Source organism: Polypterus senegalus, chromosome 5 (assembly GCF_016835505.1).
Source record: "Polypterus senegalus isolate Bchr_013 chromosome 5, ASM1683550v1, whole genome shotgun sequence".
NCBI lineage: Eukaryota > Metazoa > Chordata > Cladistia > Polypteriformes > Polypteridae > Polypterus > Polypterus senegalus.
Window position 1 is genome coordinate 41,116,772 of NC_053158.1, and position 10,592 is coordinate 41,127,363.

The window sequence follows — 10,592 nt, forward strand, 5'->3', positions numbered from 1 at the left end:
TGTTTATACGATTCAGCTTGCCACATATGATCTCCAGTCCAGGTCTAGATACATCTTGAGGATAATCTCAAGGATAAATGTACCTTATTACAATTAGGAGTTCCACAGCAAAGGGTATGAATACTTGTATAATGGAGATATTTCAGTTTTCGATTTTTAATACATTTTATAAATTTAATAAATTTGTTTTTACTTTATCATTATCTGTTATTGGGGGCAGATTGATGGACAAAAGTGGCAAATTTATAAATTTAAAATTAAATCCACAACACAATACCGCAGACTGGTCTGGTCATGGGCCGGCCGTTTCATGAAATAAATTTTATGTACTGGTCACTTTTTGACATTAAAACTAATTTTCTAAACTACTAAACATTATCTGTCCAGTACTGCAATTTATATAGTCCCATATAATATACCATATTACGTCATCAAGTTGTTTTAGTTGTCAGTATACAACACTGCAGTGAAAAATTTGGTCAAAACTGCCTTTTGCCGATTTCTGTTTCAATACCACTACATTTCGGTAAGCTTATACATTATTGCAATTTATTTTATCTCATATTTAGTATTTAAATTCTTCGGTACTAATAATTAGTTTAGATTATGTATTATGCATTTTATTGTTCTCTGGTCATCGGGGTGAGCGATAATTAGTGTTTTCAGCTGCGATTATTAGTATGATGAAATAAAATTATAAAGAACAGGACAGAAGTTTTTCGTATTAGGACAGAAAATTTATAGTTTATCGTTAAGTTAATGGAACATTTCAATCATGTGAGGTTATCATTATAACTTTGGTTATAATTTATTCAATTGTAAATGAGCAGCTACTAGCCTACTAGGGTACTGGCACTTGAACATGACATTGACATTTGACATGTACTCTAATAATGTGTACACTGTGTTATTATATTTTTATTTTTCATTAAATTGCCATAAAATTTTAAGTTGTGTCTAAACAACAGTGTACAGATTAACATTGGCAACAGTTTAGATAGAGTTCATATCATAGGCTCATAGCAAGTAGCGAGCTGCGTACTCATCACAAAATTTTAAGAAAATTACAATGAATAATGGGCCGAGTGGGTCGACCTTGTCTCCTCACTCGTTGAAGGATGCCCAGGCCGGTTTTGAGATCCAGTCCGCTCCTGCCTCTACCCCAAGACTTTTGCTTCTCAGTGACACTTACACTGGATATAAAAAGTTAGTAGAATTTTATCAGTCTAAAAAATCAATACTCCTCGTTGCTTTCAAGGACCCTCACACCCTAAAGGACCACTTAATAATTGTATAGACATTGCAGACTGGGCTAAAGTCAGATATTATAACAAAGATTAGATATGTTCTCAATGTCTAGCAGAGCTTGCTCCCACCTAGGGCTGAATCCTGGCCCTTAAGTTCACATATCATTATGTGGGATTATACTTTATCAGAGTGGGAATATGAGATCATATGAAAATGCACAGCAGCTTACGTGATACATCTAGTGTTCCGTGTTCCATGCCTTCCTATTGTCAATTTGAAATAATGGAGTTCCGCTGGGTTTGTTTGATAAGTCATTTAATTAGTAGATATTCTTATAAGAGGTTTGACATTGTTAGAAAGAAATTCAGCTATTGCCATTAATAAGGAAAGAAAATTAAATCTTACCTCTTCTTTTGAAAGATAAATAAATCATGTTTGTGACCAAATTGCAGCTGCTGCACCTACTATTAATGTTTCTCCTGTCAAGGAGGGCTCTTGCCTTCCATTTAATCCTGATGGAAGAAGTTTGAAATATCTATGACTATGCAACAAAAAGCCTTATTTTGATAAATGGATTGATGATGAAACACAGCCAGAAACATCTGACCAAGGATATGGTATTCATGAAGTAGAATGACATTAGATTTGGGATGCAGGTCTAAAGGAGAGCCCGTTGTTAGTCACATTTTAGTCCAGTTTTCTCTTTGTTGTGTTACTTAATCACACTGGAATAGAAAATATTGCTCAACTGAGTCGTGTTGCCTTGAGTGGCTGACTGCCTGATTTTTAAAGTTTAAGTACCTCTCAAAATGTACAGTACAGTACAGTTTTTTTCACAATATTTCATTTTCAATTGAATGTTGTGGGCTTTGACCCTAATAGGCAGAAGTTACTGCTGACAGTTGTGTGAAGCAGAGAACTGAATAATATCCACGTCCTGATTTTAGAGGATTGATTTTTTTTTTACAATATATTAATACATTAATCAATGTTATGTTTACAATTCTGTATTTAACTGCTCTTCTGATGCTGATTTGGACACATTATTTTCCATATACTGCAGATGTGTGTTTCTTATGTATACTGTCTATGTTGTATTTAATGTTCAGTACTTTATTCGTGCTGTTTTGTTTGTATTAAATGTCTGTCCCTAGTCTGTGGGAGACATGCGGATAAGAATTTGAATATTCTATTTACACAAAACAATAAACTTTTATTTGAAATGCATAGGGTACTCAGCTGTATTGACTAACATGCCATAGAGATTAATCCTCAAGAAAGTGAAGAAATCCATCCATCCATCCATTATCCAACCCGCTATATCCTAACTACAGATTCACAGGGGTCTGCTGAAGCCAATCCCAGCTAACACAGGGCGCAAGGCAGGAAACAAACCCTGGGCAGGGCGCCAGCCCACTGCAGAACATGCACACACACACACACGCACACACACGCACACACACACACCCACACACCAAGCACACACTAGGGACAATTTAAAATCACTAATGCACCTAACCTGAACTTTACTTTTTCCTACTTTTAATTACTTTGGCACAACACAAATACCTTTCAGGTGGGCACGTGGTTACAATGGAGCCTTATTGTTATCAACAAAAGAGACAAAGTGCGGGCAAAATAGGTACAAAAATAAGAATGAAAGCTTTGAAAACATTAAAATCATAACATCTTTAGAATTTAATGTTTTTAATAATTCCTGAAATTTTTGGTTTCTGTGTTTCAGATCCTGTCACTAACTTTACGCCAGTCCATCTCCATTTCTGTGCCAGAAAGTCCACTTATCTCTTTCTGCTATGTAGCAACTTTTATAATGTGACATATGATGGAAGAGCCGGGAAAATCAAAAGTGAGTTTTTGCAATAAAAACAATCTAGAGCTTCACTCGATTTAAGGATTTCTTTGTAGTGTTTTCGTATTTTTGACTGTTCCTCTGTTTTTGGTTTGTTATGTTTTTGCCTAGCAATTTGCATTCCTTTGTCCAGACTTTTTAGGAGTTGTTTGGTTTATCATGTCTGACCTCCTTTATGTTATGTTATTTGGATCAACCCCATGGATTACAGATTTGCTTTTAAAACCAATGTGTCTATTTCATCAAATGTATGCCTCTGATCTGCAATTTAATATTTTGGTGCCTGTGGTCAGCTGCACTTTAAAGAACAATGGAGAGCTAAGAGTTTGTTTGGCTCAGTCTTGCCTGCAGAAGAGCTGTTACTTCGGAGCCATACTGCACAGACTTTCACCTGTGTAGGTACAGGGAGCAGTTGTGAGCCCGATAGGTCCAATAACTTGTGGATATTGATTTATTGTTTCTAATACGTTTAAAACGGACTTGAATTCCTGAAGGATCAAGTCTAAATTTCTAACAGTTTAGATATCTATTGCTGAACATGCCAGTTTCCATTACTAATGAAATAAAAATGCAATAGTTAAGGTAAATACAGATTACAACTAGAAATTCAATCTACAGTACATTGATCTAAAAATCTTTTCCAGCATCAAGGGTCTCAGTATAATGTACTGGATAAGGGATTCATCATTCTGAATAAGGAACCACATATGCAACTGTAGTCTCTTTATTAATTTGCAGTTTCAATCAGTATTCAATCAGTATTCAGCGACTGGTGTATTCAAGAGTATTCATTGTCATTTCATCCATATACAGTGGTACAGCATACAGTGAAACGAAGCAACGTTCCTCCAGGACCATGGTGCTACATAAAACACAGGACAATGAAGAATCCATGAAACATAACATAAAAACACATAATATATAACAAGGTGCATGTGAGTCAAACGTGCAAACATGTGCAACCATGTAAAACCGAACACATATATCAGATATCAGATCCATCAGGAGTCTGACTACTTGGGGGAAAAAACTGTTACACAATCTGGTGGTGAGGGCCCAAATGCTTTGGTACCTTTTTCCCAATGGCAGAAGTGTAAATAGTGAATGTGAAGGGTGTGTTGGGTCATTCACAATTCTGGTAGCTTTACGGATGCAGCGTGTGGTGTAAATGTCCATGATGGAGGGAAGAGAGACACCGATGATCATCTCAGTTGTCTTCACTATCTGTTGTAGGGCTTTGCAATCCCTGGCCGTGCAATTTCCAAACCAGACAGTGATGTAGTTGCTCAGAATGCTCTCTATGGTTCCTCTGTAGAATATTGTTAGAGAAGCTGGTGGAAGATGGGCTTTCCTCAGCCTATTCAGGGCTTTCTTGGCTAAAGAGTTGATGTTGTGGGACCAGGTGAGGTTCTCTGCCAGGTGGACACCCAGGAATTTGGTGCTATTGTTGACCTCCACAGTTGAGCCGTCAATGTTCAGTGGCAGATGGTCACTCTTTGTCTTCCTAAAGTCAACAATCATCTCCTTTGTTTTGTCTACATTCAGAGACAGGTTATTGGCTTTACACCAGTCCGTTAACTGCTGCACCTCCTCTATGTATGCTGACTCATTATTGTTGCTGATGAGACCCACCACAGTTGTGTCATCGGCAAATTTTATGATGTGATTAGAGCTGTGCATTGCTGCACAGTCATGAGTCAGCAGTGTGAACAATAATGGACTGAGCACATATCTTTGAGGGGCTCCAGTGCTCAGTGTGGTGGTTCTGGCAATGTTGTTTCCAATCCTGACTGACTGAGGTCTCTCAGTCAGGAAGTCCAGAATCCAGTTACAGAGGATGGTGTTCAGTCCCAGCAGGCTCAGCTTTTCTGTCAGCTGCTGAGTAATGATCGTGTTGAATGCTGAGCTGAAGTCGATAAACAGCATTCGAACGTATGTGTCCTTATTGTCCAGATGAGCGAGAGCCGGATGAAGAGTCGTGGCTATTGCATCATCTGTTGAACGGTTCCAGCGATAAGCAAACTGCAGGGGGTTCAGTGAGGAGGGCAGCAAGGTTTTGATGTGCCTCATGGCAAGCTTCTCAAAGCACTTCAAGATAATGAGAGTGAGCGCAACAGGATAGTAGTCATTGAGGTTGGACACTTGTGACTTTTTTGGCACGGGAACCATGGTGGTGGTTTTGAGGCAAGTTCGGACAATGGCGGTGCTCAGGGAGATGTTGAAGATGTCAGTAAAAATATCTGCCAGCAGGTCTGCACATTCCCTTAGTACTCTGCCAGGAATATTGCCTGGTCCTGCAGCTTTCTGTGGGTTGACTCTTCGTAGAGTATTTCTCATATTGGCCACAGTCAGATTTAATGTCTGGTCGCTAGGAGGAGAGGTGGTCTTCCTCATCACCACGTTGTTCTGTGCTTCAAACCGTGCATAGAAGTTATTCAGAACATCTGGAAGGGAGGCGTCACTGTCACAGGTGGGTGGTGTTGTCCTGTAATTAGTGATAGCTTGGATACCTTTCCACATGCTCCGTGCTTCTTTGTCATGCAGGAAAAGTCCATTGATTCTCTGGGTGTGTGTGCACTTTGCTGCTCTGATGGTGCAGGATAGTTTGGCCCTCACTGTTCTCAGGGTGATTTCGTCACGTTAAAAGCGATGAGACACATACCACTCCCGGGATTAATTTGGGCCTCGTTATGGATGGAGATGAACCATCTCAAGCTGCCTCCACGCTGTGTAATCAGCCGGCAGAGAGAGACAAAGCGGCCGTCCTGGGTGACGTGGCAACTCCCGGGCCGTCGCGTGCTGACACGTCATACACCAACGCTGCGGCGGAGCGGGAGAAAACCACGCCCATTGAGGTCGACGCTAACCCTCTCTCCTTGTTGCAGTTCCAATTTAAAGAGACGCCGGCTTCTTTAGAAGGGAGCAATGGAATGACGGCTCCCTGAAGTTTGCAAAAAATGCAGTGGTCCTTGTCAATGGCCAGCGCACTAATCAGTCGATGCCACAGGGCCCTCACTTTGTATTAGACAACGACCTTCTTTACTGTGTAGCAATGCATGACGGGCAGAAGAGAAAGCTGCTGCTAATTCCGCGTACCTTCCGGCGGCAGGTCTGTGAGCTAGCACACGCCCACCTCCTAGGTGGCCACTTGAGCACCGAGAAAACTCTGGAGCGGATCAAGGTCCGTTTCTACTGGCTGGGAATCAATGAGGAGGTTCGTCGCTTTTGCGCTTCCTGCCCGGAGTGTCAACTGCGACAAATTCCTAGGAAGGACCGTGCTCCTCTCGTTCCTATTCCCCTGATTGATGTTCCCTTCCACAGAATCAGGGTCGACTTGGTTGGACCACTAGAGCCCTCAGCCCGAGGACACAAGTACATTTTAGTCCTCGTGGATTATGCTACACGATAGCCCGAAGCTGTTCCGTTGCGCTCAGCTACCTCCAAAGCCATCGCACGGGAATTACTAGGGGTCTTTGCGCGCGTGGGGATCCCCAAGGAAGTCTTGACAGATCAGGGGACCCCTTTCACCTCGTAGATGTTCAAGGAGACTGCCAAGTTACTGAAAATAAAGCATTTAAAGACCTCGGTGTATCATCCTCAAACCGACGGATTAGTGGAGAGGTTTAATCAAACTCTCAAACAAATGCTGCGTAAGGTGGTCAGCGAGGATGGAAGGAACTGGGATCAGCTCCTTCCCCTTGTCCTTTTTGCCTATCGGGAAGTCCCACAAGCCTCCACGGGGTTCTCCCCTTTTGAATTACTGTATGGATGACAACCTCGGGGCATATTAGATATTTTAAAAGAAGGATGGGAAGAAGAGGATCTTCCCTCTACAAACATATTAGAGTATATCACGCAGTTACGCGATAGATTTGGAAAGCATGCTGGAACTAGGTGTGATTGAGGAAAGTTATAGTCCCTGGTCCAGCCCCATTGTGCTCATCGGTAAGCCTGACGGGAGTTGTAGGTTCTGCAATGACTTCCGTCGGCTTAATCAAGTCTCCCAATTTGATGCCTATCCAATGCCACGTGTGGACGACCTCCTCGAGAGGCTTGGACAGGCTCGATATCTGACCACGCTTGACATGACAAAAGGGTACAGGCAGGTTCCTTTAACGGACTCCGCGAAGGAAAAAAACGTGTTTAGTACCCCTAGCGGACACTGGCAGTATCGTGTCCTTCCATTTGGGTTACACGGGGCTCCAGCAACCTTCCAGCATCTGGTGGACAAAGTGCTCCGGCCTCATAACTCATACAGTGCTGCCTACCTGGATGACGTTGTCATCTATTCCAGCACATGGAGGGAACACCTACAGTATGTCCAAGCGGTATTGCGGACGCTTGCTGAGGCCGGGCTCCGGATTAATCCCAAGAAATGCTTCTTTGGATTAAGCGAGGCCAAATATTTAGGCTACCTGGTGGGTTGGGGTATCGTAAGGCCACAGTGCTCCAAAGTTGATGCCATTTTGAAATGGCCCCGTCCGCGAACCAAGCGGCAGGTCCAAGCCTTTCTCGGATTAGCCAGGTACTACCGCCGGTTTGTACCCCGGTTCTCGGAGAGAGCGGCGCCCTTGACTGATTTAACAAAGAAGAGGGCCCCGAACATTGTGGTATGGACTGTGAAGACAGGCGCTGCATTTGGTGACTTAAAACAGGCCCTTACATCCGCACCTATTTTGATGGCACCTAACGTTTCTTTGCCTTTCGTCATCTAGACAGACACTTCGGACACAGGCCTCGGTGCCATGCTGAGCCAAAGTGTCGATGGTGTGGAACACCCCATCATGTTCCTGAGCCAGAAACTGTTGGACCGGGAGACCAGGTATGCAGCGGTGGAAAGGGAGGCTTTGGCGATTAAATGGGCGATTACTCAGCTTAGGTACTACCTGTTGGGCCAGGAATTCACCCTTATCATGGACCATGCGCCTCTACAGTGGATGGCCCTGCATAAGGAGTCAAATCCGCGGGTCACCCGGTGGTTTGTTGACCTACAGCCCTATAAGTTTTCGCTCGTTCATTGTCGAGGCACTCTCCATGCCAACGCTAATGCTCTTTCTCGGGTTCACGACCTCTCGGTTAGGGTTGCCCGACCCGACGGGTCTGGGCTAAGGGGGGGGGCCTTGTCACACACATGCGCATGGGAGGCAGCTAAAGGGCTTGAGTGAAGGCAGTTCGGAGGCATGCCGGGATGTGGCAGAGTACACTGACTCTTTTTCTCCCTTCCCTGTAGACCATTCCCAGGGGAGTCCACCTGGCTCTACTGACATCACTTCCGGGACCGAGCCAATGGAAGTCGACCTCACCAGCTCCGGCCCCTCTGATGTCACGTCCGGCTGTGATCCAATGGTTGAAGACCACGTGCTCGATCCTTATGACCTCACTTCCTGTCTTCCCCTTTAAAAACCTGCCCCTTTTCCCTTTTCCCTCAGTCTTGTTTTGGACTCGTTTGTATGCACTTCAGTGCTGTATATTCACATAAAAAGAACGACTTTGCAGCCAGGATACCAGATTATATGGATGGCTGCCCCAAATCTTTATCTTGAGTATGTCTCGTTATTGTGACACTCGGTATTGTGTCTATATATATATATATATATATATATTGTCACACACGTGTGAATAGGAGGACGTTGTGTGGACCAAGTAATGGTAATTCCACGCCAGGCCAGGGGAGGGCGGGGTGCAATAAACCTTCTCTTGCTATCTCTGCAGACCAGCCGCAGGAAAGCCTATCTGAATCAGGAACATCACTTCCAGTTCCGGCGCCCAGAAGAACGTCACTTCCAGTTCCGGCGCCCAGGAAAACGTCACTTCCAGTTGCGGCGTCCAGGAAAACATCAATTCCGGTCCCGGCTCCCAGACTGATGTCAGAGAGACATCACTTCCGGTCAACCTACATCACTTCCTGTTAACATGTCACTTCCTGTTTGACCTTTTAAAACCGCCATCTTTTCAAACCTTGATCAGTTCTGTTTTGGACTCCGTACTGACAACATCAGTGCTTAAACTTAAAAGGCTCCATTGCAGCTAGGAATATTATATGGGTGGCTGCCCCAAACCTTTTATACGTGTGTCGAGTGGCTTCATTTCACAATATATACAGGGTATATATATATATTTATTTATAATGTACAGGTTTGGCGTTCACTCTCAGCAAAGCCAGATGCTCGTTGGCATTAGTGGTGTTAGAGCAGCATTGCTTATTCTCAATTGATTTCTTATTACTGTAAAAGCATTTTATTACACCATAGTTTTTCATGCATATTTTGAAAACTGAAATTCTGATAATATGCATTACTTCCAGCATGAAATGACCCTCCCTTCATAACCCTCTGTGTCCTATTAGCATGCCAATAGGATAAGGTTTTTAGCTTGTTGTTACATAAACCTGGCAAAGAAACATTTAATTTATAAAATGAAAGTAATCAAAGGCCATAAATGACTGGAAAGTATTGATGTTTCCCAGCTATACTGAACTGGCTAACACACTGTATTGATACGTGTTTTAATATGGATAACTGCTCATGCAAGGCACATTGAAATGCTAAGCTGACAGCATTTACAGATTAAATAAAAAGAAGACTTGAACTGGAAGTAGCGACTTATGTGGCCAGCTATATCTTCCAAGTAGCATGGAACTAACTGATAGATTTTTTTGACTGTCTTTTACATGTCATTCTATGAGCGCAGGACTCTCCTTTGTCCTAGGGTATTCATTTTTTTCATATTCATATCCCTGTTTTACAGACTGTGTCTTTGCCATTCATGGATGCTAACTTGGAAGTCTAATGAAAACACATTTACATTTAGAATATAATAAAATATGTAGCCTTCAGTTTTTGATAATATATGAATGTGCTAGTTATCTATCAATTGTTAATATCAGAATTTCAAAGTGAACATTTCTTTTTCTCTCTGCTGGTATGAGTATAAATATTGATAAGAATACTTGGTGCCTCTAGTTCTGTCTGATAAGTTGGTTCCTGATGACACAGGCTGTAAAAAAAAGTAAGGAACTTTATACCTCAAAGCTCAAAACAAGTTTCAAAATGAATTGCATTAATGCAACCTGATGGTCACTGTTCTGAGTGCTTTTATAGAACAACCAGCGGTAAGAACGAAAATACGAAACAAAGCTTACAAGTTCCTAAAAGCACACATTAAGCCTTCTCCTTTTCATTGAGTTCCTGCTTTAAATACATTAGAGAAATGAATGTTTTAATGCATCAGCTATATTGTGCAATTAACTACTGAAGTGAGTAGGTCCAGAAGGAATTTATCACAACAGAGGAAATGTTGGTAAAAAATAAAGACCTTCTGGTTGTTAACTTAAGTCTTTGTAAAGAACTTTAATTTTAATTTTTATGGACAAATTTGCTATTTTTCATTATCAATCTATATTCAATAACCCATAATGAAAACATATTAATACATGTTTTCAGAATGATTTACAAATTTATTTAAAATCAAAAAC